The following is a 24,115-nucleotide window of genomic DNA, read 5'->3' on the forward strand; positions in this document are numbered from 1 at the left end:
CATCAAACCAATATGAGGAAAAGGTTTTGTAGAATAAGAATGAAATAACATTAAAAGCAAATGCTGAGTTGAAAGCATCACGTACAGTAAGCTATTTTTCAGGTTTAATTGAATCTTGTAGGTTTATTACAAAAAGTCACTAAAAAATGTGCAGCATTATCTAATGAAACAAAATAGGTCTGGTAAGTAGTGGCTACCATAAATCATTGGGAATACATAATGTTCAATGCATCAGTTGAATGAAAAATAACACTGTGAGAAAGGAACCCAAGTTAAAATTTATTCATTGTAAGTGCATAGCACAGAAAATGTGGTTAGTGTCACAAACTTATTTAGACTCCATGAAGAGAAGAAAGAATATTTGCCTAAAACAAGGGTTGAAGCCTTAACTGGGAAATCAAATTGTGCATGCTACACATGTAAACCACAGTTGATTGTAAGAATGTGAAAATGTTTTGTTGCCAAATTAACAGGAAAAATTCGGCTAAAAAACATTGCTGCAATGGAATGCACTGAATGACTAAGTGAAAACAACTAAATGAAGCATAGCACCAATATCTTAATGAGAAATAATGTGCATCCATGTTGAAGTCATTTTGCTGTAGCAAAAATGATTAATCAAAAAAAAAAAAAAAAAGAAGAAAAAAATACTACCTTTCTTCATCTTGCTCCCACAAAATCTTCAAGTTATTTTAAAGTTTTAAAAGGTACTTAAGAATTAAAAAAATTGAATAGCTCAATACTATATAATTTCAAATGAAAGGACATCTTCTATGGCTTAAATAAGGTTCTTTTTCATGTACTATTTCAAACATGCTTTCAATAGTAAATTCAGTGACGCAGTGTATATTTTCTCCTTGTGTATTTTCGCTTCCTACAGAATTACGGCCTCAGAATAGCATTATGATTTTTCTTGGCAATGTACAGTTTCAAGTTATTTTAGATTAAATTCAAAGCAAACCAAGCAAGTCTACTTTTGGCTCAACCACCTACCAGCCTAGGAAAAAAGTGAACCTTATGTAAGCTGAAAAGGAGAAAATTACTCAAAAAGTAAAACACGCACATCACTATAGATAACATATACAGGACTGTATTTAAGGCATGTACATCACCTAAAATTGTACAATGTACAAAACATGAAATTCATTCCACTCTAAGAGCTATCACAATGACTTACCACTAACTGAGAAACACTCAAAAACTATGTTACACCAGACATACAACTTAGATTGAACTCTCACAACATTGTTAGTTTCCCTTAAAAGTAAACTTAAACTAGTATTTTTAAGATTTCATATTTTTAATACTTCACTAACAAAAACTACCTTCTTAGGAAAGCATTCTACTCTAAGTAATGTTAGCCTGTTGTGCTCTCATAAAAATGAAAATTAAAACCAACTTTCTGATTCCAGTTCCTATTTAAGAATCATGTGATGGCACAGCCTCTGACAAAGGATTAGAGCCTAAGGAAATAATCCTTTTAGGATATTAAAATAAAACTAAGGATCAAAGGACAAAAGTAACAAGTAAATCCTTCTGTAGTGTTTGATAAAAATAAGCAAACCTTACAAATATTATTCATGGTGTATGCAATGCATTCTTTATGAAGACTTACACAGTAATTGAATCAAAATTCTGCATGTAACACAAGGCATTGCTGGTGTCTCATATGAACCGAATACTTGCTTTTCCCTCTTGGACCTGCCTAGTGTGATGTATCCCAAAACAGGATTTCTCTTTTCATGGCCACATTGCTCTGGCAGTCAGCAACCATTTTACAAGGACATAATATATCCAAACCTTTTTGCATCTATCTCTTTTCAAATTTACAAGCTCCTATGTTATATACAGAAATTCCTATTTTTCATCCTTTTTATGTTATTACACTTTATCCCATTCTACCACTGCAGTATACCATGTAAAAAACTCTTGTACATTTTTCTGACCCCATCAGAAATCTACTCTATTTTGTGCCCTATATTTCATTATAAACTATTATATTTTGTGACACTGTCACTAGTGAAAACATCCAAGATGAATAACACATGTAATCCACTGCACTAACAGGGTCTCTCCTCCAGGTTGATACCCTTCCTTGCAGCACAAGTCCCTGTCACTTCATCCCTTCAGCTACTTCCTTTTCCAACAAATTATTCTATTTTTCATCCACAATTTCTCTCACTCGATACAGAAATTTCCATGTGCCAAGAAATGCTGAAAGGGATACATATACATTTTCTCCCCACCTGTGTTTCATTTGGAAATTGACCCCAGTGAAACAGTTAGTAAGTACACCAAAATAACGCAGATCAAAAAATCTTTGATAACAAATCTATGCTGCATTTATCTAATTTCCCATTTATATGTACCTCTACTTTGTTAACCATCATTTCTTTGAAATTTTTCTCCAAGCTTTGCACACTACTGTGATCAAGCCAGGACTGGTAATTATTTCTAATTCTAGCATTCATATATATCAATCCCAAGAGACCTTTTCCCATTTAGTTACAAACACTTTTAGAATCGTGACTGGAAACAATTTGGAAAGCATTTCATTCATCTATAACTCTTTAATTACCTTTATTAACATACAAATTATATCTATTGTTTTCTTCAACCAGAGAACAGAAACACAATGACAGAGCATGTATTAATGTTTGTGTTCTAGAAGTATCCAAAATGAAGTTCATGTAGTTTTCTAGTCAAGCTCACTGGTTTAGTTATATTTTTTCTCCCCATAAAAACTATCCACTTCCTCTTTTTTCTGGAACAAGGACATACAATTCGTAGTATTCCATACATACACTTAATAATTGTAGAAATTTACGTCTTTTTTCTTAACTTCTATTCACATATATCACATATATCAGAGGCCATGAGTAGACATAATCATTAGACTCACTCACTATTTACTTACACATCCACAGCTCCCTCCTTACTAGTGTTTCTCTCTGTAAAAGTCTAATTTTGTATCCGTACAGATTGCTCTGAGCAATTTGCATGATATTCTCTTATACTTGTACATGAATAAATACGGTCTATGCATCTGACACAATCTGCAGATTACTCCCAAATTAAACATCTGAGAAGAAGAGGTGGTACTGAGAGACTTCTTTAAGTGCGTCAAAGCTCCAGGTCCACTCATTTGGTTAGAAAACAAAAACTTAACCAATCAGAACAAGCTTTGGAGAAAGACACAATGTGATTTATCCTTCCTGAAATTTCACTGAAGAGGTTCTGCCACAGAATGTAGAAGCTAGATGATTTTTCAGACTTAAAGAGATTACGAAGAAGGTAAATTAAGAGGACTTTAGGAATTAAAACTTCAAGTCTAAAAGCAAGATTATCAACTTGAGAAGAGTTATCTGAAGATTCATTTAGAAGCTTTAGCACAATACAAAATATAATACAGACAAAACATTCAAAGCAGGGGAATGTAGGGGAAGATTCTGGTATTATTTTGGAGCTTATAGTGTGTATTTGATGTAAAATGCTCAGCTGAGAAGCCCAGAAACTATTTTCAATTTAAAAGGCATTTTATACCTGAAAACAACTTTGCGAAAATTTGAAATGAAAACACCTTCAGAATGGAAGGCAGAGGAATAAACAGACAAATATTCAGAATGACCAATTAGTAATCTTGTGCCAAATTTATTCTTCTCTTATGAAGTCAATATTTACTGATGCAACAAAAATAAATCAACAGGATGAGCACATATAGAATACAAATTAAGAGATCATCAACAGCTCAAGAGTTGCTGCATTTTCAACCGAAGTAGCATCAATAAATTCCCTAAAAAGACTGATGATCAGCAAAGACATGACAGAGATCACTAAACCAAGGTGGCTACTGCTTTTTTCAAGTTCTTAAGGTGGTGTGTAGCAGAAAAACTGAAGGTGAGAGAATAATAAATGCAATTTTCCTCACAAGTCTAAATTCAATCAGAATCATGTAGGAAAGTAATTAAGGAATGTATGAAATTATTTCCTATAAGCCTCCTCCTCCTTCTCCATCAGTGATCCCTAACTACAACAACACCTGGGCTGTTATCAAGAATAATAAACTTTGAAGCACTGAACAAGGTCTTAGTTCTTCCAACCCAAAATAATTTCTAATATTACTTTCTATTTTATTATATTCCTTTACATTATCTCCTTGCTGTTCAAAATGGTACAAATTACCCAGGTCATTTCTTGATTTTTATCCTTCACAAGTCTAAATATCCACCATTAAGAAAAAAAACAGAAACAAAACCAAAACAAAATGAAGCCAAAACAAAGAAAAAAAATCCCACAAAACCAAAACCCACATACTTAGGAAACTTCAGATCAATAAATCAATCAGATGTTAATGGAAATTATTCCTCAAAAAAAAAAAAAAAAGAATGGTTATAATAAATACAAATGCTTGATGGCAAAATTTTTTAAAAAGTAGAAAGTAGAAAAGATTGATTCAAAATATCTAGAAAAATAAATCTGCAGAACAATTGCAGTTGTTTCTTTTTCATGATCAAATAACCAGTTCATTATTAAAAATTCCCCTGATAGCTTATTTTATACAACATGTTACATTGGAATAAATTCCGTGTATTCAGTATATGACATGGTCACACTGGTGAAAGTGCAGCAAAAAGTGTCAGTGAAGCCTTCATCCCAGGAGTCTGGGCACAGACTCAGGCAATGCACTCCAATCAACCCTACCTTGATCACTGATTGGGCTGGAAGATCCCCAAAGAAACTTCCTAAAGCCAGCTATGATGTGATTCCATGAAATAAAATAACTTTTACAGCTTTTGGTACGTAAAAAATATTATTCTAAAAGGCATAACATGCAAACATACAATGTATTTTATCAGTCACATAAATAGCAGTACATTTTAAAAAATCCTAACTTCACAACACATACGAAGAACAGCTTACCCTGTCCGTGACAGAAGGAAGGAAACACAACTGCATCATGGAGGTTGGAGGATGACATCTAATTCCACTGTTCCGTCAGTCAGTGAAATTAGTAACTGAAAGAAAAAAAGAAATCCCTTTAATTTCACATTCTGTAAGAACAACTTCCTTTTGATTTATCTTCATCATAACTGTGAGCAAGAATCTAATGTTTTCTTTTAAAATACCACATTTTCTACTTGTTATTTAGCTAATCACATATTATCCACAAAGATCAATCACTCAATCAGAATATTTTTAACTACCATCTTTCATTATATCTAGATTAAGATACAGTGTTCTAGCAACCAAAGAATTAAATGAAAGAATATTTTAGTCGTTGTATTGATTTTATGAGTACATTATACAAGTCAGTCTCACCAGGCCCCATTTTCTCTTGTTAATATTTGCCAACTTCAAAATTATGTTTGAAGTTGATTCATTAATATTTACAGATACCATCAAATTTGCAGCTGAAAGATGTTATACATGTTGAATGAAAGATATAAATCTGCATAATCAATTAAAGCAGTTCAGCCATTTAGCAGTTTTGTCAAATAATTGTTTACCCATCTCTAAGCATTACTCCCTGATCAAAATATCAGGCAAAACTTTGAAATGGAAAGAAATAAAAAACAAAATCCAAGATAGAATATTTAACATTAATTTTAATAAAATTAATAGAAGACTATTCATATATTCTCTCACATATTTTATCATTTATGTATTTTTATGATTTATAAAAATTATGAATATGTTAAGGAAACCTTGGAAAAATTTTCTTTCAATCAAAATTCTAAAAGTCACTGGAATAATCACTGGAAAAATCACAGATCTGGAAATTTGGAGAAAACAAAATACAAATAATTTGAACAGCTCTTTAAAAGTATTCCATAGCAAAAGAATACAACTTCCAAAATTTCAAGGGAATTCCTGCTATCTCTCAAAGAAACATAAGCTTTCTTCATGCAGACCAAGGCTTAAAGGCACTGAATTAACTGTGAGCAAGTAGAAGCAACAGTACACTCACAATGATAATGTGGGCAGAAAAAACCTTGTAAAAATTTTTTCCCTTTTCTTCTTTCTTCCCTATTCACTGAGTTTGCAAAACTTAAAGTGTTAATTATCCTAACTGTTACTCTAATAAAACGGAGCACTTTTTCAATTAAAAAACATTTGGTTTCCTTTGAAGAGCTAATTACATAGAGAACGCCTAAGGTGAACCACATAAAAATTATGGCAAATTCAGGGTCCTATGCCCCTGTAGTTACTAAATTTTTTTCTACTGGAAGAAAAAAAAAAAAAAAACGAAGCACACACACACACACAGTAACAAAAACCACAATGCACAATGGAGTTAAGTACTAATCCTACTTCAACTACATAGCTTCTGGTCAGAGATAAAAAGCAAACACCAATTTAGTTACTTTTAGTATCAGAGACCAAATATTCCTCAAAATTATGCTACATGAACACCTAATGGTTCAGTTATCACAACAGCAGTGGCTCAGAGGAGTCCATACCCACAGCACTTGGGGGCTTTTAAGCTAAACCTATACATAGAACACTGACCTTGAAAGAGTTTATCAGGAGTTAGGAATCTAATCAGAAGTAATTACTTTTCCAAACTAGATAAAAGAATCAACAGTACATCAACAGCAACAAATACAGTTTGAAAATAATAAGCACTTCTTCATATTAGATACAGTAATAAATATAAGCGGTCACAGTTCTTGTAACATATTACATTTAAAAGCTTCAAAAAAGATACTGTAATTTCTCTTTTTTTTTTTAAATCAATGTAATTTTGAACAAAAGAGGGAATTGTACCTTAAAAGAAAAAGAGCAGCGTACTTGACAAACATACAAGATTTTCTGTCAAACAGACAAAAACTTATTGGTGATTCTTCTTTTAGAATGATAAAGGAGTCAATTACAGAAACAATGCACTCCTCCTAGGAAATTACATATATGGTTTCATTTTAATAAGTAATGGATAAAGCTGTCTTCACTTTTACAATCCTTTTAAACTACTAGGATAATGTATTAACCAGAAGCACAGTGAAGTGAGAAGTTACCTTTGTTTAATCTGAACTAATGAAATGTCTTTGTAAGATAAAAATCACCTCAGAAAATGAACAGGACAATCACACGATAGCAAAGGTTTATTTTCTCTTTTTTACTTACTGTATTGACTCCATAGAACCCTATTCTAATAAAACCACAGTTGATGAATAATAAAAATTCAAGCCTCTAACATGAAGCATGATCTTCCTCCACAGTAGTAAATTAATAATCTACTGATAATCCTTGCAGAAGCCTCATTCCAAAAAAAAAAAAAAAAAAAAAACCAGGAAGAGAATCTTTGGAAGCAATGAAGTAAAAGAACAGACTATGGAAGTTAGAAGGACATAACTTATGTGTTATAAAAAGAAAGAATTTGTGACATTGATTGTTCGCACACTTGCAAATAAACACATAAAAAACTGAAGATTAGGAGTTCCACCTGGATAAATATGGCTCATGAGGTAGGAGAAAGTAGCTCCTAAACACGTAAGTGCAAAACAGATGAAGGAAACAGGCACTGAAATAGATGATTTCATTAAGTAAAGGATTCCCAATTGCTTATTCCCTTTTAATTAAAGCACCAAAAATGCTTTCAAAAATATATAGTAGTTGAATCAAGAAGCTGGACAGAATAGGGTTTTCTGCCCTGCATTAGTCATTTGAGAGTTAAGAAACAGAAATGGTGCATCCCTTTCTTAACAGAACTTAATAGAACATTTGCCTCCCGTTTCAGTGCTCATCTGGGACTAAAGTACAGCTGCCTCTTCTTGGGGAAAGTGCACCTTCCTATCAGTAGAATAATCTGGATGCCCCGGGAAAGGAACAGAGAGGGAGAAAAAAAAACAACCTTAAGGTAATATTTGACTTTTCCATTCTTGTTTCTGCTGAAGCGCTCCACTAAACTTTCCTTTCTTTTGCACTTGCTTCCCCACGTCATTCCTTAATGGCTGCAAACATCAGAAGCAAGATCAGAGGTAAGATCTTTTCTCTTTTGGCTGGCATCAAAGCAACATGCAAAAATCTAATAACCAGGAAACTTAACATCAGTCTGTTCACAACTCAGCTGGATGTTTATAAATCAAGATGAAAGACAGGCAGATGAGAGAGCTGCTGAGTTTGTAATAGTTATGCAAAAATGCATGACACTTGGCAGCCATAAGAAAACTGAAGTGATATTTGCAACCAGGAGGTTTTGCAAAATCAAAGCATAGGGAAGGCTATATGGTATTCAGATGCTGGGGGTGGGGGGAAAAATAAACAGTCACAGAACTGAGCTAAAAGACTTTCTTCTTATATATGGCAGGCTTGGAGACTGGGTGATTTGACAGAAATGTGGAATACCGTTTTGAGCGGGCCACATCAGGGAAAGAATGTCAAATGGGATCATTAACTAAATAATCAGATTTGCTTTTTTATCACCATTTTCTAGTTCAAATTGAACCACGTTTTATGCAGTACTTTTATTAGAGCAAGACAAAATTTAATGCGGATTGCAAACAGTATTATTGCCATATGATAAAGAAGCATCTGCCTTAACTTTAATTCCACTGTGCCAAAATATGCGAATCTTAGCCTGCAAAAATTTCCCTTGGCACTCCAGTTTTCTTTTACTTGGGATACAGTACTTTACACACTAATAAGCATCAAAAAAGACACCTAATGAGCTAATTCAAGTATGGGAAGCAATTTACTTGCATTAGCATACAGGTTCATGCTGTCTAACTTACACTGGTTTACAGCTTTTGTAGAGCTCCACGCCACCAAAAGTTGATTGCTTTCTGCATGTGATCCTCACCATCACCATAGCTCAAGTGTACCACTGATTTAAGATCTATTCATTTATTTAAAAGTGAAGGAACTGAAAAACTCAGAGCACTTTGTACAATAGTAAGGCTAAGAATAAAAGAGAGCTATGAAGTTGCAAGTCAAAACCTCACATAAATGCTGCCAATGCCTTTTCCTCTCAAAATTGGCATGACACATTATTAAAGAAAAATGACAGGTGAGTTTAAAACTTGCTGAGTTTAAAACACCTTTGAAAGTATTAGTTTCTTGCTTAGCTCCTGTTATGTCCTTTTAAACGTAATACTTTAAGTTTACACTGTTAACCAGAATTACCATTTTTATTTATAACAATGCATAAATTTGCTGTCAAACCATGGCGAGTGTTAGCAACTATCAGCTTTAATGAGTGAGCTATTTTTTTTTATTTGTAAGGTGGGATTTTTGTGTCTCTGTGCCCAGATATATATAACTTTTTCTATAGCAATTAAAGCAAGCTTGATTTTTTTTTTTACCAAAGAACACTCTATTTTAAAAGGTAAACATTCTAAAAATAAGATTTTAAATTCATTTTCCATGTAAGGTCTGTAATTATTAAAGAAATATTAGTACGTTAGAGTAACAAAAGACTTAAAAGCTAAATTTGGGTAAGTTCTCGAAGGTAATTCTAGTGAAATCCCATTCAAGTATTCCAGACTGATAATAAGTAACAAAATGCAGGATTTTAAATCACCATTTGAATCAATTTGGAAGTCAAGCACATGTAGGAAAAACCTAAAATTGTAATTCTTACTGTTTCCTAAGTAAACCTACACAGCCAGAGAAAAAGCCATTTCTTTCATAGAATAATTGTGTATAAATTCATTATTTGTGAGAAAAGCAGTATTTTCCTTTGTGGTGAACATGATATAATAAGGATGTGACTATCATAGCCAGCAGCTCCTATGTTTAGCTGCTTTACAGCAATATCACACAATTCCTTAACTTGCAAGTTAGGCTTTTCCCAACTACTCTTTTATAATAGGTATTACAGTCTTGCTCCTACTCTCAGTGTAGGCTTTTTCTAGCCCTTCAGCTTCCTTCACTTCTGAATAGCTCAGGCTAATTTTAGCAACAGTAAGAAGAAAAACATCAAGGATGCCCATTATTCCCCATACTGGAATTTAAAAGAGCTCTCCATGGTTCTGAGCTACCTCCTAGCAGAGTCACACACACTCCACAAACTCTTTTTTACTCGAGTCTGGCTAAGGCCCAAAAACAGATAGTAGGCTTTTGGTTTATAAATCTTTGTATTCTTTTTAAAGCAAGCAATCCTGCTTTAGGAAATTGAGTCTCAGGATGGAATTTCCTAGTAATTTAAAAGAAAGTCTGGATGGCATTTAGAGTTCAGTTCCACAAGGTAGGGGGGCATAAAGGATCTACATCTCTAGCCCTTAAGTTACTCACAAAATCAAAAAGCAACAAGAAAACAAGAAAATCAGTCTGCTCCCCCACTTGAAAATTGCAAATGAAGATAACAAATGGCAGCAGTAATTAGAAGGCAGAGGCTACCCTATCATGCTGCATTATACACGATTATCTACACAGAGGTAGGCAAATGAGAAACTTAAGTGAAACAATGGTTTTTGAAGTTGGTTTTGCTAAAAACAAAATATTCTAGACTGACAAGTAGATTCATACAATCATAAGAGTTTTTAGGTAGGAAAAGACCTCTAAGATCATGCAGTCCAACCATTAACCCAGCATTGCCAAGGCCACCACCAAACCTCGTCCCAAAGTGCCACATCTACACATAAGTACAACAAACAATTTTTTTAATACTTTGAGCACACTCGGCTCCCAAGAAAAGGGGACCTCAAGAAAACTTTGACAAAATAAATGGTCCCATAAATAGATGATACCGACATCCTTCTTAGGTGGAGACTACCAGGGATTCTAAAGGACAGAAGGCAGGTTATAAGGTAAGGTATAAAATATCACCTGTATAAGATAACAAGCTGTTTAATGCTACTGAATGCTCTGTGGTGAAATGACTGCTGAGAATAAAGACAGAACTAGAAACCTAGGTCGTCTTTTCGAAAACACTGGGAAGGAGCTGGTGACACAATCACCAGAAGCAGCAGAAAAGAAGTCCGTGGAGTACAATTTAAGCTGCTTTGTAAAACATCAATGACCAAGTTTTTGCTCCCCATGACACACATAAACCAAGCAGAGAAGTGGTGATGAAGCTTAATTAGAAGATACTAAAGTCTACAGAAATTTTGAGAAGTCAATACTTACATGCATAAAAGCTATAGCAAATATTTTTAAAGCACAGTGGAACTGAAAGACTTGACACAGATGCCATAAGTGCAAATTATGTTTGAGATTATTATTACAGCACATTAAATGCAGGACTACAGCGGGAAAGTTAAATGAAATAAATGCACTCACAGTTACTAGAAGGAACTTTCAATGCCTACCTTGAAATCTTTATTCACAAAGAAGATGACAGAAGAATTCTTGCAGCTAGGAAACTACAATACTCATCAGAAACAATAGGCACATCAATCAACACCAGATGCCGGGAAATAAAGGACATTTTTTTTCTGAGGGACGTCATGCCTCAGAAGGTGACTAACTTTTATAAACTAAATTAGCATGGAATTAGGGAGACCTGGTTGATGTAAAATATTAGGATTTTCAGAAGGAGCTACTGGATTGTGAAATTCACTGTAATTAAAATGTTTTGAGTTTAAAGAATTTGATTTGTAAAAGACAGCAGACTTAGATATTCTTTCTACAAAAATCCATCCGTGGATACTATACTGCATCTGTCTTAGAACAACTCAAGTCCTGGAAGCTCAGAAAGTAAGCTAGAAGGGTCATGGCTACTTGCTTCCACTTCTACAGATAACTGCTCCTGACATTTGAGTAGGACAGGGAGCCTTTGCAGACAAAAGCTCCGACCACATTGATTTTAAATCTGACTTTTTCTGACTGGATCTTATGTAGGCATGGTTATTGCTTCAGTAAGTGAAGGAAAAAAGTGAAGAAAATTGCAACAAAATACAGTAAATAAAGAGTGTCACAAAACTCAGCCCATTCTGATAGAGCTCTGATACTGTTCTTAAGAGTCTTCAACATATCTAATATAATAAACTTGAACTTCTGAAGCACCGGTTAGGGAGAATATTTTTACAGCAAGAATTTCAAAAGCAATTATTTAGGAGTTGGCTGGAATGGTACAGTGCATGTGTACACATTTAGAAGTAGGTAGCGAGAGCTGAATTCTGCAGATATACAACAAACCCATACTGCTGGAGTATTTAGGGAAAACTTTTTCAAAACTAAGCCTTACCAATGTCAATGTTAATACACATTAAATATACATAAGAGAAAATAAATTTTACTTTTAAGATTGCTTTCTCTCAAACACTTCTTTTTAGGAAAAGCAGCAGTAAAACATAGAAAGAAAGAAGTCACAATGTGTGACCAGTCATGTGAAAATGGAGAAAGATGAGACAAGCATTTCTACCAAAAAAAAGTTATGAAAGATACTTGGATGGTAAACTAAAACATGAAACATAACATTTTACCTGTAGTTTATAAAACAATCAGTATTGGAGCGTAGAAGAAACAAACTTACTATGTTTTGTCTGTAACTTTGTTCTAATCAGAGAGCTTTCCATCCCTCATAAAAAATTTATTTTAAAATCCCAATAACAAGTTTTGTAAATGCAGAGATTACTATGTTCTTCTACAAACTAACAGAGCATTATTAGGACAAACACAGTTAAAGGCTCCAAAAAGCAGTCTATTAGGAAAAGAAGATTGAAGAAATTTTGTAATTGTATGTGATTTTTATATCCTAATGAAATCTGTGCATGTGAACACTTTGTGTTCATGTTTAAACTTAGGAACCTCACCACTCATCTGTATATGGACTACTTAAAACACAGGCAGACTGCACTTTTCAGAACCGTGTAATAAACAAGGGCTCACAGGGTGTCACGTGCTGCTGCTGGTATAATTAAGTCCTTCTGTATTCAAAGGACTTACTGTTCCTGCTTTGCACCCCTAACTTAGAGCCTGATCCTGCAACCAGCGTTCACAGAAGCACCCATACACATCCAAAGTGTCAGCTGCAATCAATACAGGAGAATTCTCAGAAACAAAACACAAACCCATACCACCTATGTGATTTCAAACGTTTTCATTTTCTGAAAACTGGTCTCAATTATTGCTAATCGTTTCAGATCCAATCATCAGTTCAGAGGAAAGCTATTCATTTTTCCTTTTTTTAATTTACATATATTTCTGTAACTGATGTCAAATAAATTAATTATTTACTAAATACACTTTCTGGAGAGGGAAAAGCCCACAGAATGGCAACACCGCCTTCTCAGGACAATAGTGCCTCACCCATTTTCTAACCACATTATACAGAGGAAAAGAATTAGATTGCCAAAACATCAAAACCCAGAGACTTCACTTAAAATATAGGCAATCATAAAGCATTACATTTCAAGTCAGAGGGGAGGAAAAGTACATTTAGATAATACTAAAGCATGTTTTCGAAGTTCAGGGAACTATATGTTTTAAATTTTAAAAATTCTTTATGTTTGCTATTCAGATACTCCAGAAGTGTAGTATATAGGGAAACATGGACTGAAAATTGGACAAATAACACTGATAAAGTGGTTATTTTCTCCCTGCACTCCATCCATCACTACACAATACTACCAACATAACTAGCACTGGAATTCTTACTTCAGAACAGATTCCTTATGCTCAATTGAACTTTTCAGATATACCAGCCCTCCAGCAGCTTTTGCCTGCTGCATATAAATGTGCTTTCATAGAGGCTGAATCAAACAGCCATCAAAATTCTGACTACATTTTACAATCTGTAAACAATGGTAAATTTTAAATCTGTAAAATTCAATCTGTATTTTACAGATTTAAAATCTGCAATATAACCTGTATTTTGCAATCTCCTTTTTCTCAACCTCTATAACTTGCAAATATCGACTTGTTTGCAAAGACAAGAGAATCAAAATATAATTACAGTATTTCAGATGCAATTCTAATTCTGTCTCCTCTAATCACAGTTAATTCAAATTTAATATAAACCTAAATAATCTTGGATGACATACATTTGCTGTTTTCAGATTTTTCATAAAGGCACCAACTTGAAATGCAATACTAATATGAACACACTGGTGTCCAGTTTTTAAGATGCTAAGCAATAATAATAACATCACCTGAGGTTGAAAATGTTATAACTGGCTCATCTGAAAATAAGTTTCATGGTCTGTTCAGCCACCTTTCCAGGTGTTGACTAATTCCCCATAAACGATTTCAAGACTGTTAGTAGCAGCCACTACATTTATTTGGAGTAAAATCTTAGCCTTTTCCTTGATGAAGTTAAATAGCTTGTCTGGCAGAAGGAACGTTCACATTGAATTTCTTGCAGAAGGTGTGCAAAATTTTTCAATAACATTTCTCCTTTTTAACTTCAGAACAAAATGAAGGGATAAATTCCTTCAATAAACTATACACCAAGGTTAAACAAGAATGCTGTGCCTTTCATTTGCACCTAGAGCAGCACCACTAATTAATACTCTCATTGCTATCTTGCCTCTCACTACCAAAGTGTTTGTTCAACACAAGTGAATGATAAGTCTTTTGCTAGTCAGTAGAATTCTTTAGCAGTTTAAAATATTTACAGGTCTGGTTGCAAGATATTCTACTTCACAACATAACCTTCACTTTTCGAAAGCATAGTGGTGATGGACATCAGTTTCCTTATATCAGGAGGTTAAAACTAATGCAAGCTTTCTTAAATAAATGAAATTTTAAAAAACAGCTACCAGAATATGACAGCGAGATGATTTTTTCTATCTACTTACTAAATATATTTCAAGTCAATATTAAAGACAGGAATATTGAAGGAAAGACAGTCAAGAATAACCAGACATCTATTAGAAAATTTCACATCCTGTTAACTGCACTAGCCCATGATGTGTTTATTAGCAAGATTAGCTAATTTTCAAATACCAGACATGTAGCAAAATATTTTTGTTTTCTTTTGAAAAACAACAGAGTGGTAAGCATACAATTTATGGTTGTAAGCATTTACTCATTATTTCACAGAAATATATAACATTACAAAAAGGTTCCCTAATGACATACAAAAAGAACCACCACTTCCTACTTCTATACAACATCACTTATAAATAGTCTAAAGACTTATTAATTGATTTCATAAGACTTCCCTAAGAGAAACTCTCTATGCAACAACTGATGGAAGAGAAATTTCATACACTGTGTTTATCTCACTGTGATTTACACAGCTGCTTCCTGAGATAAATAAATAATTTGGATCCAGAGTTGAGCTTAAAGATCTTTATTCATTTCAGCCATACACAAGAAGTTAAGCTTTTTTAAAACAGCATGCAATGGAATATGTATTTTAAATATACTAATAGTATACCTTGTTTTTTACAGTAATGTTGGTCTAAGATGACGATGAAAGTCTAAGATTTTCAAAAGGTGATCAAAAATTTAACACTGGTATTTTAAAAGAAAACCACACAACCCTGATTTGCTTTAAATGGATCCATTACTAGACACACTGTACCAAGTAACACATACCATGTATCTTCATGGAATGCTACACGCACAGGTTCATTTAGTACCATTCACAATTTTTTATTCAATACATGACCACAGGAAGAGCTCTTCCCAAATCTCAATAGGTACTCACTTCCAGCTTCCTTCACTCCCCGTGTATATTAGAGAAGCACACACACACAAAAATAATTAAAATGAAAACATTATGCCAAGATTATTTGGTCATAAATACAATGCTGAAGTGTCCTATATAGGTTCTATCCAGAAACTCTCAAGAGACTCTATTTTCCAGACAATTTATTCTTATGATGAAGTACACATGACCCAGCACAGGCCCTTGAGCAGGATAAGATGAAACTTTGCATTACACTGTTACCATTACAAAAAATAACCATATATTCTGGTTTTTTCTATTCCATTATGGGGCTACAAATTCACAAAAAAAAAAAACCTGTTTCTCTTTTCTCCCCAAAATTTCATTTTTCTAAAAGCAATTGTTGAAGAGTGTTGCCAAAAACGGGCAATTTAATTATAGTTTATTGATAAGGTCACCTCTGCATTGGCTCTTCTGCAACATACCATAGTTGAACACACATCCAATAACTCTTTTCATGGTTGTGTTTAACAGGAGTTAAACTTAGAGATCTTTTAACTCAAAGACCATCTTCAGAATTCTTGTAAAATAATGTTCCATTAAGTACAGCACCTTCCAGTTTCCTGGTGTCGAGACCAACATAAGCATCATTTACACGAGGAAGTCAGTTCTATATATGCAATCAAAAGGATCTGATCCTAGTACAGAACTATAGTCAACTAAGATGAAGGTGTAACCTGTGAAGGAATCACATTTACAGGGAGCGATGTGGGCCAGCATTTTGTATTGCTGTTGAGAAACGTTTCTCACATGCAATAGAAACTTTTGGAACAATTTGGCTAAGGTTTTTATTTTTTTGTTTTCTTTTTTTTTTTTTCTCTCTCTCTATTTTTTTTTTTTTTTTGGGGGTTTTTTTTTTTTTTTTTTTTTGGTTGGTTTTTTTTTTTTGGGTTTTTTTTGTTAGTTTGATTGTTTGTTGGTTTGGGACACTTGAATATTTTACGTGTTGAGCTGACTCTTCTCTCCTGCCCCATTCTCTCAGATATTCTCTGCTTGACCAAAAAAATTATAGATCAAACACACTGAAATGTTAGGATACCAATAAAAAGGCATGAAAATGGATGTTACATTACAATCACACACTGCCAAAACATTCTTAACCTATAGTTCTGAGCTTTCTAGAAATGAGAATCATTATTTTAAAATGTTTGAGGAGACTTATCAACAAGAAAATGGGGGAACAGAAATCAATTCTAACAATAGATAAAGAAAAACATTATGTTCCCACAAACACTTTTTAACCAGTTCATCCAAATAATTCAAAAAATAATATATCTGATATTAAAAAACCACAACATTTTATGAATTATCTCATTATTAGCTTGGTATGAAATAATTTGTCTTCCTTGTTTGCTTAGGAAAAATAAATTTTTATACTTCATTCCTTAATCTTGTCTAATTAAATGACAGGTGGAGAAAGATAAAACATGCTCACACGGCAAAAAAGTCTAGAATCCTCTCCACAATTTGACTGCATGGACTGGGCCAGAGGAACAGAGGAAAAAAAAGGTAAAATTCTTCTTGCCTTGAAGAACACTGAACACTCTTAGAAACAGAATTGAGAAATTTAGCAGCTGAAGAAAGATAATCAATTCATAAACACAACAATCTTACTAGATGAAAGAAACACTTGATTACTCATCATAACAGGCCAGGAATTAGACCATAAAAAGTTACATCCTTAAGCAGAGTACCAGAATAAATTACATTTTAGAAAAAGTACTCTAGATGTGAACAAAACAGAAAGCAGAAAAAGTCGTACTATGACTGCTAAAAAGGACATAGATAATTTTTTTTTAATTATTTTCTGTGTGCATATGGATACATGCTCCTAACATGTCTAAAGAAACGGCAGAGTTTAAAATACTGTTGAAATACAAGACAGCAACAGAAGTAGTTGGCCATTACTTAGTGAGCAACTTCATGGAAAGAGCACATACATGCACAGAGTACTGAATTGCATCAAAGTTCTGATTACTTTCTGTATCAAGCTATCAATTCATTTTTCTGATGCTTCTTTACAGAAGAGATTTGAGTCTCAGTGCACAGAGATCTGGAGAAAACCCATATATTTTTAGGAAAACACACAAAACCTACTCATTATATTTGGCACACACCAGGAAAAGATCCCATTCTCTCGGCCATCCACTCCATCTCTAGATGACACGTTTACAACAGTTACAGCTACTCAATTATGAAAAAGTTGATGCAAAGGAATAAATACAAGACAAATGGAAAACCCTCAAGTTCTGCCAAATTTAAGGGATTTGCAGAGTTCAAGACTGAAAGATCAGTGCTCCAAAAAGGCATGTGGAAGAAAAAAAGCTGAACAAGAGGTGGAAAGCTTACGTTAACATACTCTCTGAAGTCTTTAGAATGCATGAACTACATTCCACTAATTTTCTAAACAGAGCTCAAGTTATCAGTTTTCTTGACCTTGCTTCAAGCTATGCTTCCTGCTCTAGTGAGACACCAAAACATGAGTCCACTCTAATATATGCTGCTGTAAAATTCTCCCAAACTCAGAGATTATTTTTCACTGGTCACATCCTAACAACATTCTCTGGAATATTGCTATTGGACTAAAGAGCCAAAACTAAATACAAGCTGCTAGATGAAAAATCTAGGGATCAGTAGAATACTTCTGATTTAGTGGCTTTTGACTTCAGGTGTATGCTTTAGAACAGTTTTCAGAAATATACCATTTCAAGTAAACACTGTAGCACTGTTGTAGAATGAATGTTAAATTTTCGGTTTTTGCAAAATAACTTGCGAAAATATCTTCCAAAAATATTAATTTTTCCCATCCAATGGAGCTTAGTAATTCAGATTAATTATTTTATATCAGATCACATTTTAAGAAGCACGTATTAGTTAACAGCAACAACTATTTATTGAAAAACAGAGATTTGAGATATACGTAAATTAGTTTCCTGGAATATCTGGAACACTAGGATAAAACGTTATAAAATAATACAAAAACATGTAGATCAGCAAACTGAAAACAACTAGATAAATTGTTTGAATGGAAACAGTGGGACAAAATTAGTGCAAACATTTTTAATATGAACATTCATTTAAAATAGAAAGGTTTTAGTAACAGAAAAATACAAAGATCATAAAATATTTTTTAGCAAAATAACTTAAGAACCTATTCTAATAATATTGCTACATTGGAAGAAGTTTTATTCCATTTACTCTTTATTCCAGAAAGCATTAATTGTCATACTGCTGCTAAGAGTGGCCCATCACAGCACACATATACTTGTTTTTGTAAATATTCTGGCCCCTGTTCACAAGATCTTGTAACCACAGAAAGGTGCACAATACAGCTGACATTCCAGAGCCTTCTTTGTCACTGACTATGATGAATGAATGGTTTTACAATGCTCTGTGGGATGCTAATCACAGCATTCAGGAAATTATGAGGACTCAAGAGTCCACTTCCCCCAACTTCATTAGTGGCTTTTCAGTGTCCCCTTTATGAAATACATGTGGCTCATCACACCAGTTTTCATTCAGCCACTCTCCAGAAGATACACGAATTCTTCTCGGAGGAGTGTTATGAACACATAACAATAGCATACATAATTTTTCTGTATTTTTTTGACTGCAGCAACTACCAAAACACATTGAAATGAAGATAATCAAGAAGAAAGGATGCATGACACAGATGGTGCACAAAAACCATCAACTGCTTCAAGTGTTCACTGACCACCTGCACAGTGCTGAGTGGTGCTTTCGGGTCTGTGAGTAAATCTCCGAGCTGTAAGGTCACTCAACTACAGTTACAGGACAATCAGCAATCTCCTTGCACCCTTCAGACTATGTTCATGCCAAACACAACTGCACATAACGCTGATGACACAATCCAAGTCATTTGACAACGGTGCAAAATGGAAAGATTGCCCACCAGAAGCTTGCAATTCCAGACTACTATCTGCTTGAAGGGAAATATAAAGCAAATAGCTATTCTCATACATTTAGAGACACTAAAAACATGACCTTTGCCCAGTGCTGCAACTGTAACATGCAGGAAAAAGCACATTTTAACACACGAGAATTTCTATACTGTGATGAATCAAGAGAAGAGAGATATACAGTAGTTCTGCCTTCCTAAGACAATCTTAAGTTTAGAGGAGAAAGGAGTACTTTTCCCTGGTAAAAAAAAAGGAAAAAAAAACCAAACAAAAAAAAACCCCAAAAAAATAAAACCAAACATATAAACAAACAAACAAAAAAAAAAAAAAACAAAGAACAAAGAACAAAAAAAATAATATTAATATGGTTGGGAAGGAAGGTGCAAAAAGCAGTCTTTTAAAGAAAGAACTTTGTGAAAACATTAGCATATTTCCTGGAAAGGAACCTGTTGGAAAGCCAACATTCATTCAGAAGGATTCTACCATTAGCTCGACAGGTGAAAAATCTATACACCATCTAGAAAGGAGAAAGAAGTAATACAACCACTGCATAAGAAGATGCAATACAATGCTTGAAAATGCATTTGGCTGGCAGAAAAGGAGCTGGTAATGCCTTGAGACAAGGATGGATTTCACAGATTTATATTCCTGTTACTGTGATACATTGTATTTTACATGGTGTTTGTGACAAAAGTGTTACCAGTAACAGGCTGACTTGGGTAAAGGTGTATTAACAGCCTGCTCCCAGAGGAGCACAGGACACAGGGAATTGGGCTGGGATTGCTCAGCAGTAGTCTGTAATATCTTCATTTCCCGAGCCACAACATGAGGTCTCAGCTCCATCTGCAAGCCCAGTGGCAATCCTTGCTTTCTTTCCATCTAATGTGTATATTCTGCTATACTGTCTTGCTGCACTCTAATACATCATGACTACCATCTTTGCTTTGTGAGCCAATGATCACACACTTTCTCCTGTTTCTTGCATCAGGACCACACATGCTCTCCAAGAAAAGGCACACATTTTACTAAAACCATACATGAGGTTCAAGCACATTGAAAGAGAAAATGAGAGAGAACAAATGATTCCCAGATAAATTGCTCAACTACTTGGTTACCAAACGTCTGTTTTCAGCTCTCACCAATGCCTTTTCGTTTAGGATTAAAGTTCACATCTTCAAAACTGCTCAAGTAACACTTTAACAGAACAAGCTTCTTAAATCTCTAAAATGAGATATACTTTCCCAGAACCTGCATTTTTACAGCTCTCCTCTAAACCTCTTAAGACTATTTCTGACTAATCTTAGGAACCCCAAACTAGCCATTATACACTCACCACAGCCCATTAATATTGTATACAGCAGTTAATATCACCTCCCCTACATCCCTGCTACTGCCCGTGTTACTCAAAACCATTGTCTCTAATTCATAAGTGCAATCTACAATATTGGTCTCTAGACCTGAGATCACACATTTGGCTCTATCCAAATACTTTCCAGTTCAACTTGCCAAGCAATTTAACAGTTAGTGATCTCTTTCTATCAAATTTAGACATTATTAGGAGCAATGTATTCTTCCCAAGAGCTAAAGCCAATGACCAAGAACCTCCTGCCATGTAGCAATGAGGAAGCCTTCCTTAGAATTTGAAAGTTCCCTCTTTACTGACAGGTTTTTGGATTCATTAACCAATTTTAATACAGTTAACGTGAGTTACGACAAATATGCTTAGGCAAAATCAATCTGATTAAGACAGTATCATTAGGATCAGTTTCAAGTGAATCACCCTGCAATTAACCTCTGTCTTGATTAGATTTTTTTCCACATACTGGCAAACATCTAATTTTTCTCATTCCCCTTAGACTTGGCTTATTTCAACATTTGTTTAAGAACAAAAGAAGTAACAAAAAAACCCCACCAAGACTGAAGTCAAAAAAACAAAAAACAAATTAAATTAAGATTTTCTTACGCTAGCAGGATCTGCTAATTTCAGGTGTGTTTATTAGCCACTATTTAATATAATCCAAACTATAAAGAAGTACTGAATTATCAATGTAGTATAATTACATCATTAAAAAAGAGCAATGCCAAAACAACTGCAGAATATTTCTATACTGTAGATGTCGCCTTGACACTGACCCACATCTTGTTCTTCTCCCCATGACAACTACAATTTCTTTCACTCAACAGCAAAAAGTGTGCAAGACTATCACTCCCTCTTACCATTTCATCTAAAAATTACAATATTAAATAAAAATTCATAACTCACAGATACATTTATCCCACATACACTATCTCTCTGTACTTCATACTATAAACAAAGTTTTAAAAACCTGTGATGTACATCCTCATCTATTTAACTGAAAGAACTTGTGAAGCAAGTTGTGAAACTTGTGAAGCTTGCAAGTTGTGAAACTTCTTCCCTATTTCCTGATCTTGTCCTGTTAAACAATTTGTCATTACAAAAGTTTAGTTTCACTTAACAGACTAATCCTAGACATTTTAAAAGGTATAGACTAGCAACGGTATTTGAAATTTGGCTTTTCAGGCACTGTAAAAATAATACTAATTTAGAGCCAAATAGTATCCACCAGGTTATCATGTCTAGTTTTTTTTTCAAATTTTCAGTTTATATTTTAGATTTGGACTATTTAAGTTTAAAATTAGATGCAGTCAAGATAAAATGTTACTTGGTCCACTGAAAGAAGTATTCAAGCTAAAAAAAAAAAGAAACACTGCAATATGCAGAAAGAGATCCTATGCTCCTTCTCAGCAACATTTGCAAAGCTGTTCTCCCTATGCTTCATTCACAAAAGAGAGAGACAATTAAGGGGGGAAGAATTTTTGCTCCTTAATCAGCCTCTTATTATTTCAACCTCTCTTCACAGGTCTTGGATCAAACCTTTTATTCTCAATACTATTTTCTCCTGGACTCTCCACTTCAGCAAGATAATTTTGATTTCTTGGTGTGCATTAAATGCATGGTTCCAAACTGGACACAATGACCCAGCTGACTCCATTTCTACCCTAGCTTGTGCAGAAAGATCTACATCAGTTTTACAGTGCTGAATGACAGCACTTTCATTTATCCATCCTGGTGTGATGTTACATTCTCAGAACTACTTTTGGTGCATGATACTCTTGATTTAAGGTAGCTCTTAACCCTCAATTTCTTTCTTCAGAACTCTCAGCCATTCCTTATCCTGGACTCCCCTGTTTTCTTTTCCTTTAATTTAAAATCAGGATTTTAAATTTGCCCTTAATGGCTTGAATCCTGTTTTTCCCTGCTCATTCTAATTTCTTGCTTCGTGTTAAATTCTCCTCCAGTCTTCCAACCTCTCTGCAGTGTCTCAGCCTGGTATCATTTTTCACTGCAGTAAAAATGTGTGTCAATGGATCCATTAGCATCCTCTTTTCTTGAAAAGAAAAACATAAAAGACTGTTGTTTGTGCCTCTGCATCAGAAATGACTTATCTAGAACACATTTTTAATAAAGAATATAGTTCAGAGAGACAGAGAAGCAGGAAGCAATCTTTCAAAGAAGAATCCAAGCTAAATGCCTACCAGGATAGAAGAGCACACTGAAGCCAAATGTTAGAACAAGAAACACTTTGCTGATCCTCAGGCAAGAGGGAACGTAGCAAGTAAGATCAGAGATTCTCCAGAACCACAGAGGCAGAGTTCTAATAAAATGGCAGGGCTAAATCAGCAACATACCCTCCTGAAAAGGTATTTTCCATCAGGAATCATACACTGATCTATTTAGATATGTTGAAACAGAGAATATGTATCTGACATTTTAGGTGCCCTTACAATAAATAAAACTCAAGATATACAGGCCTTTTCCAGAGATTAGTTTATCTTGAAAAGCCCATTGCAGATTAATCTAACTTACAGAATATCCAAGAAAGGATAAGAAAGTGTTATAGAATGCAATAAAAAATGTTGATTTTATCTTTATTTCTCAACAAACTACAAAACAGCAGTTCATAGATGGAATGGATTAGACTAAGTGTGAAATATGATTTGGGGAAAAAAAAAGGAAAGGCTACCATGGAAACATTTTTATATCTGAAAAGAATCAGGAAAAAATATCAAATAAGTATATGGATGATAATACAGTCTCCCCAAGCCATACTGTGATAGCAGAAAATAATTCCAAATGCAGTCTATTACAAAATCTGACCAGAAGCAGGAATCCAACACGATCCATGGATTGCATAATCAATATTACGAGGAAGATTTCACCTCACTGTAGCGCTCAGTTACTTGTGTCAACCCACCAGCACGACCTAGATCTTACCTAGACACTGAGCCCAAATCTGCTTTCCTCCACTGCTCAACCTCCCTCTGTAGCTGAGCAATGCATATACCAAACCCCTGGCTTAACTATAGCTCCAGGCACTGCAGTTTATAGACCTGCTCAAATCCTTTTAATTACCCTCCCACACAAACTAAACAGAAAAGGCAAGAAGAAGTTTTCAACCACTGTGTCTCTTTCTTGCTACAGAAATGAGCACATCTCTGCTAAAGACAGTCACACCATCACCACAGCTTCCGGACCAAGCAAGGTGGTGTGAACACAGAACAACAGGAAGTACAGAAGCAAGTGATTACATATGCATGCATGCCTGCAAGCAGG

The 24,115-nt window shown here is 34.3% G+C and overlaps 1 protein-coding gene across 2 annotated transcripts in view; it reads right to left on the bottom strand.

Moving 5' to 3' along the window:
* FUT8 (fucosyltransferase 8) overlaps positions 1 to 24,115 on the bottom strand; it is a 96,995-nt gene that overhangs the window by 49,522 nt on the left and 23,358 nt on the right. For both annotated transcript variants that reach the window (XM_041399065.1, XM_041399058.1), the window contains exon 3: positions 4,921 to 5,015. The gene's annotated coding sequence lies outside the window, so the exon portion shown is untranslated. The remainder of the gene's footprint in view (positions 1 to 4,920; positions 5,016 to 24,115) is intronic.

This window comes from Onychostruthus taczanowskii, unplaced genomic scaffold, assembly GCF_017590055.1.
Source record: "Onychostruthus taczanowskii isolate IOZ18803 unplaced genomic scaffold, ASM1759005v1 scaffold1, whole genome shotgun sequence".
Taxonomy (NCBI): Eukaryota; Metazoa; Chordata; class Aves; order Passeriformes; family Passeridae; genus Onychostruthus; species Onychostruthus taczanowskii.